At 42.6% G+C, this 13,782-nt stretch overlaps 1 long non-coding RNA gene across 1 annotated transcript; it reads right to left on the bottom strand.

Annotated features, from left to right (window-relative positions):
- Positions 1–3,991: 3,991 nt before the first annotated feature.
- On the bottom strand, positions 3,992–11,456 carry LOC112606945. Its single transcript, XR_003115711.1, has 2 exons — positions 11,356–11,456; positions 3,992–5,382 (listed from the first exon to the last, which is right to left on the bottom strand). It is a non-coding gene; the product is annotated as an uncharacterized LOC112606945 (long non-coding RNA).
- Between the last annotated feature and the right edge of the window lie 2,326 nt (positions 11,457–13,782).

Below are 13,782 nucleotides of genomic sequence, written 5' to 3'. Positions count from 1 at the left end.
TGTCTTTGGCCCAAACCTCTCTCTCAGATTTCAAATGTAAGAAACAACTGCCACTTGCCATCTCCACTTGAACATAATAGACACCCAACATCAGCATGTTCAAATGTGAACCTGCAATCTTTTCTCTGAAACCTGTTCTGCTTGCAGCCTTCTCCATCTTAGATGATTGCAACTTTACCTTCTAGTTCCTCAAAACCAAATCCTTGCCTCATTCTTCACACCTCTCTTGCTTACATACTCCATGGCCAATCCATCAGGAAACGCATTTGGCTTTATCTTCAAAATGTATTTAAAGACTGATCAATTCTCACCACTCCTACTGCTATATCACCCTGGTCTAAGCCATCATTAACTCTTAGCTGGGCATCTACCCTGTGCTGGGCTTTGTGCCAGATGCCAGGAATGTAGATAAACAGGACACAGTCCCTGCCCACAGAGCGTACACAGTCTAGTGAGAAGACAGATATAAAACTTGATAATCATAATGCATTATGATAAGTGCTGTGGTAGAGTCACGGAAGTTTAGAAGACGGTATGTCATCTTTATATCCCTTTCAGCTCAGATGTTAAAGCTGCTCACCTTGGTCCTATATCTTTAAGCTAAGCTGACCCACAATGTACTAAACACCTTAAAGCTAATTAAAACAAGTCTTGGGTTCCATTCACAAGTACTGGACCCATTCATTTACAATACTTCAGTACTTGTCTTTCTACTTTTATTTTTGCGTTCTCTTCCTTGTATTATGCTAATCCATGAGCTTAGAGGTAGAACTCAGAATTCTCCAGCACTGACGTTCAGTGTGTGTTTCCCAGGATTGGCCTGCATTCACCCTTCTTCTCCTGGTAACTTTTAACAAATTGCCCACTGGACCTGCTCCAGCCCCACGGACTCAGACCCAGTGGCCTGACTGGTGCTCAGTCCGTGGAAGATGACGATAGCAATATACCTTGATGACATCTCAAATTCCCATGGAATTAACCAGGTTGGTGCTTAATTAAGAACAATTGGCCTTGGCACCCTTAGTATGAGAAATATCTAGGTATCCATCTGTTCCATCTGATTTTCACTGCTTCCCCTTAATCCAAGTTCTCTCCTTTCCTTCTTTCTCTCCCGACAGTCTAATTTGTACATGGTTTTCCATACACATTTTTTTAAAGTACTGCCCTGGCTACATCATTCTTCAGGCAAAAGTCTTCCAGGGTTCTTTATTGACTACCAGATAAAATTCATATTCATTACCAATCAAGGCCCTCCATACTTGGACTCAAACTTTCCCTATCTTATCTCCCAGCATACTTGTATATAGCCATGACCTATCTACGCACGGAGCCCATAACCTGCACACCCTTTCCCACCTTCCTCTTCTGCTCTCTCCACCGCCGGGCATGCTCTTCTCCCCTTCATTCACTGAGACAATATCTTCAAGGCCCAAGCTAACTTTCTCCTCCATCTTGCCCACTGTGGCCCACAAATCTCTGCCTACTCTGAAGTTACAGCCCTTTGGCCTATATTCACTAGCAATGAGTCATGTCCATCCCTCTTCATAACATCTCTTGCAATGTAGTCCTTATTGTTTTATTTTCCTACTCTTATACTGCTATTGATCCTTTTGTCAGCTATGTCTTCTCCTTTGGGCTATGTCATAAACCTGTGCAGTGGGAAAGCACAGACTTTGGAGTGAGATATGGGTTGTACGCCAGCTGTCTTATCGATTAGATATGTGACTTTGAGCAAGCCATTTATGCAGCCTCAGCTTCCTCATCTATAAAATGGGGATAATAAGTATCTCATAAGACTGTTGTGAAAATCAGATAACATAGCATGTGTGAAATTGCTTAAGGTGCATGGTACATAGTGTTTTTTCCCTTTTCGTGTCCCACATGGAGCTTTATACATAGCATGGCTTGAAAATCTATTGATTTAATTTTGAAACAATATGTCTATAATTACCTTGAATTATGAACAATTAGAGAACACCCATTTCTGCCATATACATTAGTGCCACAAAACACCTAGAAATAATGGGTACATTGTATCCTTTTAAATGCGTAACTGGATTTGCAAAAGGAAAAGAAAAAAGGAAGGAAATGCTCCGTGTCCACAAATGGAGCGTGAGCTGATAAAAGGAGTTGCAAGGAGTATCTGATATTTCGGCTGTCCTTGGGGGCAAGGTTGTCCATTTGGGGTTTCATTGCTCATTCAGGAACAAGACCTCAAACTGAGAAGCCTGCATAAGCCAATACCTTTTAAAGGCACATTTGGGGAAATTCTGCTTTGCTGTAAAGGGCTCTGGGTAGGAAAAAATGTTTTCCTTCTGAAAAATCATAGCAAACATCCAATTGTAACTAAAGGATTATACCCACAGCGGGTCTTATACCATAAGGGTTTGAGGTTCAAAAAATATTCTGGGGGACAGAGTCTCTATTGCCCAGACTGGAGTGCAGTGGCACAATCAAAGCTCACTGCAACCTCCTCCTCCTGGGCTCAAGCAATCCTCCTACCTTAGCTTCCCGAATAGCTGGGACTACAAGCATGTGCCACCATGCCTGGCTATTTTTTGCAATTTTTCTAGAGACAGGGTTTTGCCATGTTGCCCAGGCTGGTCTCGAACTCCTGGACTCAAGTGATCTGCCCACCTTGGCCTCCCAAGGTGTTGGGATTACAGCCATGAGCCACCACACCCAGGGAGGTTCTAATTTATATTACTTGAGTGTGGGGGAGGTCATCCCCAATAATTCAACATAAGAAACAACTTGAGATGATAACAAGGTTAGCAGAAGCAAATGAGAAAACCTTTTTGAAGAGATACTCTTAACCCAAGCTGCACAGAAATTCCATAAACCTCATCGAACATCAACCCACACACCAAAACTGTGAAACACACATAGAAACAATCTCACAGGAAACAGCAGACATAAAAAAAAATAAGCAAAGCAGCAACCACAAAAGCAGCAGAATTAGACCCCCAAGTTAGCAATATTTACTGCAGTGGTTGGACCCGGGTCTGTCTTCAAGGAGCATTCAATCAGACTGGGAAACAATTCATTAACAGTCTAAGGCAATACAGACAAAACCCAATTTAAGAATGGCCCAGGTTCCACAAGGTAATGAGAATATGCTGTTCAGCAATCAGAATGTCATTTTCCTTAGAAAACAATGTTTTACCCAGTAGATCACAAAAGCTTTTGGAATTCACAGGTCAGAACCTCTTGAGGACACCGAGGCACAGTTTCCAGCACAAATTTGTGCTCCATAATCATTGGCTAAATGAATTCATAAATGAATGAATGAGGTAGCTAAATCTGACACAAGTTCCAGTACTGCAGAACACGAGGCCAAGGAGTGAAAAGGAAGGAGGAGAAACAAGTATTACTGTATTTCCAAGGCACAAGCCCAGCTGTCTGGAAAGCTTCTGAATAGATACAGTTTGCATCAGACACTCTTCCACCTGCCCATTGTAGATACTGGAGATTATCTCACTGATCCTAAACCCTGGAGTCACTGAGGCTGTCTACACCTAAATGCCCCCCTGCTCTGAATGCCCATCTTCTCAGTGCTGGGATCTTAGCTCCATGTTCTTGGAAAGCAAATAGAGTGAGGATCAGGGTAAGATGTAAGATATGAACAGCCATTTACCCCTCAGAGATGTCTGTAACTCTAAAGGATGCTTGTTTCCCCAAATGAATCTCTAATTCTTGTGACAAAGTGAAATAAATGTATTCCAGCTATGTGGTCATGATGGACTAGGACTGAAAACCTTTGCCCAGGCTCACCTTCCTGAGGTCCATCCTTGGGGTCTTCATTCATTCACTCATTCCTTTAGCAAAGTTTATGGACTGCCTACTTTTTTAAGGCTCTGTCTACCTACTTCTGTTTCAGGCCCTGGAGAGGCAGCAGTAAACAAGACACTATAGCCATGCTCCTATGGAGTTTTCATTCTAGGTAAATGGACAAATAATAATAAAAGAAAACACATGGACAGGATATATGCAGAGTGATACATGCTACTTAAAAGAACAACAAAACAGGGAGAAGTGAGAGGGAGCAGCCCTCCCTTCCTCTCATTAAAAAAAAAAAAATCAAAGCATGGATTCCTTTTTATTGCTCCCCCCATGTTTTTGTTTGTTTGTTTGTTTTTTGTTTTTTGTTTTTGAGATGGAGTTTTGGTCTTGTTGTCTAGGCTGGAGTGCAATGGCGCGATCTCAGCTCATTGCAACTTCTGCCTCCTGGGTTCAAGCAATTCTCCTGCCTCAGCCTCCTGAACAGCTGGGATTACAGGTGCGCACCACCACACTGGGCTAATTTTTTGTATTTTTAGTAGAGACGGGGTTTCACCATGTTGGCCAGGCTGGTCTCAAACTCCTGACCTCAGGTGATCCACCCACCTCGGCCTCCCAAAGTGCTGGGATTACAGGCTTGAGCCACCAGGCCCAGCTGCTCCTCCCATGTTTCTGTCTTCCCTACCACCTCTGATGAACCCACAGTCTTTTTTTGTTTGTTTGTTTTAAGCTTCTGGTTTTTTTTTTTTTCTTTTTTTTTTTTTGAGCTTCCTCTCTTGGTAGGTGAGTCTGTTGACTCAGGGAGGGAGGAGTGAGTATATAGAGGTGTTGAAATATTTGTAGAAATGTCTTAACCTGCACTGATAACTGCCATCACACTATCTGATTCCTTAGTGGTTCACTCACATACACTCCAGCAAAGTTCTTTCTCTATGTGAGTTTTAAGGCTCTGCCTATCAGTGGACTCATCTTAGCCTCCCTATTAATTTCAGCATAGAAAAAGAAGTTTTCCCACATGTAACCTTTGGAAACAAAGGCAGAGCTTGAGCAGTGATCGAGGCAGTGATTAAGCAGTCGGAAATAAAACGTGAGCTTGCATTCACCTCCGCCGGTGGTAGCCTGAGCTTCTTCCTGTAGACTGTTGACAAAGAAACTTGAGAAGGCAAAAAAACCTTTCCAATAGCAAGAGGATGCTGTGAAGTGCAGGGAGGACCACATTATGTTGATGACGGATGAGTGGATCCCTCTCCGCTGAGTGTGCCAGGTTGGAGCCCAACCATTAGAGAGAGCTTAATCTGCCCAGAGATCTCAACAGCTCCAGATGCTGAAAGAGAAGCCTCCTCTTCCTGCCTCCTCAGAGGGCTGTTCTCCTGGAGAAGCCACCTGGCGTCTGTGTAGTGTTCAGAAACTGCAGGAGTGATTGCTCCTCCTCCTCTCTCGCTGGCAGCCTTTGGGGTGCCAAGCATGAATCCAACCTAGAGTTCTCTTGCTGCAAGCTTCCCTGTTGTCCTGGTCACAACAGTCCACAGTTGTTCTAACATCGTGGAAGAAAAAGTCTTTTATACTTGAAAACTCATAGTGAGGAGAGCTTAAACTTTCTCCCTGTGCAGAAAAGAAAAAAGTGGATCCTGTTTTTCAATGGATTTCCTCATAAAATCTTTCGATGTGTTCATTCCAGGTCTTGGTCTACAGTTTGAGAATAAAAATACCAACAAATCAGTGTCCCTTGTGAAGGACTTCTCTCGATCTCTGCCACACCTCTGTCTGTCCCTGTCTCTGTTGTCTCTCTCACATGTCTTCCCCACGCCCTCTGTGTTTTGTTTTGCTTGTTTTGTTTTGAGACAGGGTCTCTGTCACCCAGGTGGAGTGCATTGGCTCTGTCACAGCTCACTGCAGCCTCAACTCCCTGGGCTCAAGTGATCCTCCTGCCTCAGCCTCCCAAGTAGCTGGGACTACAGGTGTGTGCCACCACACCCAGCTAATTTTTTCTTTTTTTGTAAAGACAGGGTCTCACTATGTTGCCTAAGATGGTTTTAAACTCCTGGGCTCCAGCAATCCTCCCATCTCGGCCTCCCAAAGCGCTGGAACTACAGGCCTGAGCCACTGTGCCTGGCTTCTGCTCTGTGTTGAACCCACTGCATTTCTGCCCATTCTATTCCATGTATTGTCCCCCTCCTCTCTGCCCCTACCATCCCTATCCACACTTTCAACATCTCCCACTAGTGCCATCAGCCTCCTAACAAGCATTCATCTCTGTGCTTTTATATGGTTTTTTTTTTTTTTTAAGTCTATCCTCTTCACTGTCTTGGCTTATTATTATGTTGGTCAGCAGCTCCTTATTACCTACAGTACAGGGTCCAAACATGTTAACATGACATAAGCAACACCTGTCTACTCGTTTCTTTCTGCCTCCTGCAGATACTCTTCTCACAGCTGAAGCACTCTATTTAAAGGGTCTCAAATGCTGAACTGCAGTCTCTAGTTGTTGCAATTATGTCCTTTGCTCTTCTTTCTAGATGAGCTCCTATTCAGCCTTCAAGGCCCAGATTAGAAACTTTGGAACTTTGAGAAACACATTAGGCTTCTGGGATTGTGTTGCTATTGTAATATTGTATTGCTTATCTATTTCAATATAATGAGTTGCATAAAAATTTAGTGGCTTAAAACAACAAACATTTATTAGCTCACAGTTTCTGTAGGTCAGGAATTTGGGAGTGGTTTAGCTGGTGGTGCTGGCTTACAGTATCCCATGAGGTTTTAAGTGGAATAACAGCAGGAACTGCAGTCATCTAAAGGCTTGACTGGTACTAGAGGATCCAATTCTAAGCTCACTAATGTGGCTTAGCAAGAGACCTCAGTTCCTTGCTTGGCTGTTGGCTGGAAGCAAGTCCCTTACCAATTAGGACTTTTCTCATGACAGGGCAGTCATCTTCCCCAGAGAGAGTGACCCAAGAGAGACAGGCAGGAACCATCATGTCTTTCAGGACCTAGATTTAGAAGTGCCATGTTGTCAATTTTACCATGTTCGATTGGTCCAACAAACAATGGGGTGGGAGACCACATGGTGTGAATACCAAGAGGCCAGGATCATCACTCAAAATTCACAAGACCCGGGTTCAAATTTTGGTTCCATCACTTATTTGCTGGCGGACCACAGGTAAGTTACTTAACCTCTCTGAGCCCTGATTTCCACATCTGTAAAATCTGAATGATAGGATTGACCTGACGGGGTTGATGTTGAACCTAAAAACATGATTTACATTAAGCACTTGGCAGGTAGTGAGCATTTAATAAATGCTAGCAATTACTATGTTGATAACAGTTCACAGACTCCCTGGGCCAGTGGCCCCAGGGCTGCTCCCATACAGTCCTATAATGTTCTTATCTTACATTACTCTCCACCTGGGTACTCACTCTTAGATTCACAAGTGTTTAGACCTTCAAATATATGGCCTCTATGTCCATCTCCTTCATGAACTGTTTTTCTGTGCACAATCTCAGACTTCCCTAACGATACTAAGCTTCAATCCCATTCCTCCAGATCCCAAAGATGTGAATGAGATCATATTTGCATCCTTAAATTAACACTCCAAGTTTAGCTTGTTTGTTAACTCCATCCCACATGTGGTCATCTGCTTCAGACCTTGGGGCCTCATCCCCATTGGAATTGTTTTTGTGTCATTTTCATTCATTTGTCAGCCGTGAGTGGTTGCTCCTTGTTAGGGCCTAGGCTCAGTGCCAATGATGCTGAGATAAAGAAAACAGGGACATAGCCCTTTAGAACCCTAGTGTTGCTTCACATCATCATTTTTGTATTTTATCTGGATATGTCTTCACTTTGCTTGAAATGCAGTTTTATTACTAACAACCACCAATTCTTGAGTACTAGCTTCATGTCAGAGTATGTTCATGTCATCCCTCTGCCATTCCTGCAAAGTAGGTATTACCTTTCTCACCATCCCTTCTCCATCTTGGAAACATAAGGCTCCTTATTTATTACAGAAATTTCTGACTCTGGATCTTGAGCCCTTTCGAAAATGACAAGTTGCCAATGTAAATATTGTTTAAATTTAGTTTTATTCCTAGAATGCGATCACCTTACTGCAGATTGGCACATCACTCCCAGTCATGTCCCTTGTCCTAGGGAGACATGCACGCCCGTCTGCAGGTGTTTGTCCAAAGGGTGACAGGGCCCCTTCAGATCTTTGGTTTCCACATTAACTGTGCAGCCAGTCATTCACTCCTGGCTCCAGTCCACTTTCCAACAAAGAAGAAATGAGCATATTAATTGAAACCCTAACCCCTTCAGTTTTCTACTTAGGACTTCACAGTTACCAGGAAGTCCTTCCAGATCTCATTTGCCTGAATAATTCTTTCGCAGGTTGGTCCCCACCCCTACCCATGTCCACTCCCTGCCTTCCTTTGCTCTACTCTGTGCTCTAGGAGCCTGGCCCCTCTGAAGCATCACCACAGCTTTTTTGCCCGCTGGTTCCCTTTGGGTTCAGACAAAGTGAGGCACTAGCTAGAGATCAAAGGGCAGCAGGAGAAGGAGATTGAAGTATTTCTTCTTTCCTGATTCCTCTCTGCTTCCGTGCCATGTCTCAGGCAATATTTGTGTCCCTGGTAGCCATAGCTCCTGCCAGGGTTGGTGGGAGGGAGGTACCTCCTCTGAGTCTCTAGCTCTTACTTGGCCGAGAAACAATCTTTCTTCCCCTTGTCCTTTCATGCCTAGGGGTGCTAATCCCTTCCAGATGATGCAAATTATGCCCTATACTAGGTTATTGTCTCAGTTCCATGAAATTGCAAAATACATTATTGACCATCATGGTTTTCTTAACACTACTTCTGATCAAGGAACACGTTTCACAGCAAAATAAATGAGGCAATGGGTCTCACCCATACCCATGGGATCTGCTCTCTTAATCTTGTAAGAAGCAGTGGGCCAGATAGAATGGTGGAATGGAACAGCCTGCTGAAGACGTATTCGTGGCACCAGCTGAGAGACAATGCTGTGAAAATTCAGGGTGCTGTTTTACAGGATGCAGTATACACTTTGAATCAGCACATGATGTATGTTGCTGTTTTACCCATAGACAAAATGCAGAGGTCCAAGTATCAAGGGGTAAAAGCAGAAATGGCTCCTCTCACTTATTGACCTAATAACTCACTTATAGAACTTTGTTCTGATGTCCTGGTGGTCTGAGTACCCAAAGGAAGAATGCTTCCACCAGGGGACACAACCCATTCAACTGAAACATTATGGCCTCCTCAGGCCACTAAATTAAAAGGCAAAGAAGGAAGTTATTCTACCTGCTGGGGTGGTTAGTTTTGATTACCAAGGAGAAATTGGATTGCTGTCATACAAGGAGGGCATGGAGGACTGTCTGGAACCCAGGGGATGCTTAGGGATGCCTGTTAGTACTTCCATGTCCAACAGTAATACTTAACGGAAAAACAGGCAGAATCCGAAAGACCCCAACCCTTTAGAAGTGAAAGCTGTGATCATTCTGCCAGGTAAAGAACCCACATCAGCTGACGTCCTGGCAGAGGACAAAGGAAGGAAATGTGGAAAGAGTAGCGGAGGAAGGAAGTTATAAATATCAACTTTGCTGGTGATCAGTTACAGAAACAAGGACTGTTAAAAACTATGCATGGTTTTTTCCTTACGTGTTATTTACACATGTATTATTACACACATACTTATGTCTTCTCTTTATTTCTTCCTTTCCTTATGATTTACAATTATTTACGATAAATATTTATCGTATTTATCGTACAATTATTTATGATTTACAATTTATTTACGCATTGGTGGTGGTTAACTTAACTTTAACATATAGTCTTTAGTAGAGCAAAATATCAAAGGCCAAATGAAGAAAGTCTGGAGGAAGATGGGGATGGTCAACTGGGTTAAAAGTGCTTTCTTCATTTCCACACCTGCTGAGGGGCTCAAGAATCCCCTTGTCTGGGAAGCTCTTTTGACATTCTTTGACCAGCAACTTTACTAGCCAGCCAAAGCTACCCTTGACTGAGGACTTTCTTAAGTACTTCACAGGCATAATTCCATTCAGCAGAATACTCTTCAGTTTCTCTGTGAGATAGGAATTGTGACTCCAATTTGCACATTCAAGAGCTGAGGTTTACAGTATTGAAGACACACACTCAAGTTTACTATCTGTGGTGCTATTTGATCTAAACCAGGTCTGTATGAGCCAATGTCCTGTTTTTCATTGCCTCATACTTGATTTGTTTCTTATTTTTCACTAAGGTAAATACTGCTGATATAAACATTGTATACAAAATTAAAATTTAGCCTCTAGATCACAGAACATTCAGATGGGACTTTAATTAAATGTTCAGACAAGACTGATAATCACATCACCCAGAGACAGACACTGTGACTGTCATCTGGAAATGAACACAATTACTTTTCGGATTTTGTGTCTTTTGTCTTTTTTTCTCTGTATTGCCCAGGCTGGTCTCGAACTCCTTACCTCAAGCAATCCTCCCTCCTTGGCCTCCCAAAGTGCTGGGATTACAGGCTTGAGGCACTGTATCTGGCCTAAAATAAATAAATAAATAACAGTGATTGATTTATTAAACATTATCTTTTTCTCTGGAAAACTCAGTTACATGGATTTGACAAGGTTACTGACTTTCAATGTATGGCTAAAATTGGTGGTAGATTAATTTATGGACATTCTAGTAACAAAATAGAATTTAATAATCTGTTTCATCTTCTAAGTATTTCTGACATTTTGTTGTTGTTGATCATTAGTCCTTGGCTACAAATAACCACAGACTCCCTAGTTAAGATGATGTCAGGACTCTCAGACTAGGAAGAAAAGCCACATTTTGAGTTGTAAATGAAAATTTAACAGAGAATAAGATATTTGAAAGAGAAAATCATTGTTTTGAGAAAGGAACAAAGAAGCCAGACAAGATATAAACTTTACCAAATGTTCAAAAAATTCATTTAATATTAGGCTTTATAATACATGAAGTTTCTTTTCTTTTGGCTGCCAACTTATCTTTCTAATTGCAATTCTAGATTGACAGCAAAAATATTTAATATTCTTTGAGGAAATACCCAACTCAGGTGAGACAAGGGCAGAGCAATGAAACGGAAGAAAACTGTGGGAAACCAGGGAGACTGTATTAGTCCGTTTTCACACAGCTATAAAGGACTACCTGAGGGCCAGTCATGTTGGCTTATGCCTGTAATCTCATTACCTTGGGAGGCCGAGGCAGGTGGACCACTTGAGGTCAGGAATTGGAGACCAGCCTGGCCAAACTGGTGAAACCCCATCTCTACTAAAAATACAAAAATTAGCTGGGCGTGGTGGCAGGCGCCTGTAATCCCAGCTCCTTGGGAGGCTGAGGCAGGAGAATCACTTGAACTCAGAAGGCGGAGGTTGCAGTACACTAAGATCGCGCTGCTGCACTCCAGCCTGGGCAACAGAGTGAGACTCTGTCTCAAAAAAAAAAAAAAAAAAAAAAAAAAAAAAAAAAAAAAAAAAAAAAAACTACCTGATACGGGGTAGTTTATAAAGAAAGGAGGTTTAATTAACTCACAGTTCCGCATGGTTGGGGAAGCCTCAGGAAACTTACAATCATGGCAGAGGGTGAAAGGGAACCAAGCAGTTTCTTCACAATGCAGCAGGAGAGAGAGAGAGTGAGGTAGGAAGTGCAACACTTTTAAGCCATCAGATCTCATGAGAACTCACTCATCATCACGAGAACAGCATGGGGCAAACTGCACCATGACTAAGACACCTCCCAACAGGTCCCTCCCTAACACATGGGGATTATAATTCAAGATGAGATTTGGGTAGGGACGCAGAGCCAAACCATATCAGAGACGATCCAGGAGTGGCCATAAGGTCGGCTCAGCCCTGATGTACTCTGGAAATCCTGGGATCAATGTGCCCATAGAGGGCTATGTGACAGGGAGGAGGGACCCTAGAGGGTCACGATACAACCTGGAGGAAATGAGATCAAATTCCTGGTCCTGCTAAGCCCCCAAATCATAACAGCTTACATGCTTTCAGGTCTTTTTGAACTGTGCTTTTTAATATCTCAAAACCTTTTTACATACATCACCTCATTTAAGCCTGATACAGACTAGTGCGCTAGGTGAGGTTCTTCTCTATCTAGGTGAGGAAAGTGACAGTCGGGAAGAGAAAGGACAAAACCACTGCATGTTAATGTAAATAAATGACAAGGAGAAACAAAACAAAGGCAAGGACTCCATGGTGATGAAAGAAAGGCACATTACCCAGGAAGGGAAGTGGAGGCCACGGCCCCACTTCTGCTCCTGACCCCAACCAGGAGACCACAAGGTTGAACCCAAGGGTGTGGCTGAAGATGTGCCTGGTCTTCTAAGACGTTTGCTGTCCAACTGCTGGTATTGAACCTCCACCCCTCTTAGTTCCTTAACAATCATGTAGATAGTCCATTTACATCTTCCACTAATACCAACTTTTACAGTGGCATGGGGTAAAGCCCTAAAAAGTATTTGTTACTGTAATGTATCATATAGCAGTAATTATTATTATATAAAAGTACCTTGTAAACTGCCAAGTGCTATACAAATGCCCATTATCATTATGATGATGATGATTATATAATGATAATGTTGATTTTTCTCCAACCCAAGGAGTGCTCATTCAGTCCCATCTTTTCTTCTTCAATTTCAGTAGCTTCTCTATCCAGAGCCAAATAAATTTTAGTGCTTTTAATACCCTCAGTATAGTACCTTGTCAATGTCTCTTAAAAGCTCAAATAATTTATGCTTACTTTTTTTACTTTCTTCTTAATAACACAGCTTCCCCTTCCTTCCCTCCCTGTCCCCCAAAGCCAGAAACTCCAGTGGCCTAGAGAAATCTCCAACTGGCAGGGCTGTTAGAAATAGAGTTAGGTGGCCGGGCGCAGTGGCTCACGCCTATAATCCCAGCACTGTGGGGGGCCAAAGGCGGGGTGGATCACCTGAAGTTAGGAATTCAAGACTAGCCTGGCCAACATGGTGAAATCCTGTCTCTACTAAAAACACAAAAATTAGCCAGGTGTGGTGGTGTGCACCTGTAGTCCCAGCTACTCAGGAGGCTGAGGCAGGAGAATTGCTTGAACCCAGGAGGCGGAGGTTGCAGTGAGCCGAGATCGCACTGCTGCACTCCAGCCTGGGCGACAGAATGAGACTCCGTCTCAAACAAAAACAAACAAACAAACAAAAAAGAAATAGAGTCAGGCTCACAGTCACAGTAGTGGAAGGACATGGAAGTGAAGAGATGACTGTACTCAAACCCACAGTGGTGAGGTCACCTCCCCAGGATCACAGTGGGGCAGCTGCAGTCATGAGTGAAAGTCAGGACTTCCAGCACCTGGCCTAGTGCTCTTTCCACTGAGCAGGGCCCTCTGATGTGATTTTCCTTTGCCTCCAACGTCAAAATCCCAGGCTTCTGAGATTTTATTCTTGGTCATAGTTTCCCCAGAATGGTTCCATGTAGGGGGTCGATCATAATCTTGAAAGACCCATCCCAAATATTGAAATCCTGAAAGATCAAAACCCCAAAAGTATAATTCTGGAAAAATAAGAAGAAATTATCTTTAAAACATTTATTTACATTTTTAAAGGGAGATTTATTTGAAAACCATATAAAAACATGACAGAGCACTTCAGAGGCCAATTTACACAATAAAATAGGTAATAATAACATATATATCTTTGCAAACATAAGCACTCAGCTATTCTAACAAGTCACATGGTTATAACAATTACAAGCAGAAGAACTGTATTCATAAGGCAACAGGCCAAAAACAAAGTGTATAAACGCATATCATTATGGTTGGTAGTTGTGTGCACCCAGCTTTATAACTGCAGTCATCTGAAATACCATGACTGACAACCTGTCTTTTGACAAGATCAATCAAAAACCTCTATAGATCACAACTGCATATGCAGTTGCCCAAAAAGGCAAGATCTCAAGAAATTTTGTCTTACAC

Source organism: Theropithecus gelada, chromosome 14 (assembly GCF_003255815.1).
Source record: "Theropithecus gelada isolate Dixy chromosome 14, Tgel_1.0, whole genome shotgun sequence".
Classification (NCBI taxonomy): Eukaryota; Metazoa; Chordata; class Mammalia; order Primates; family Cercopithecidae; genus Theropithecus; species Theropithecus gelada.
Note: the sequence above shows the minus strand (reverse complement) of the source record. Positions and strands in the feature narration are given on the sequence as shown.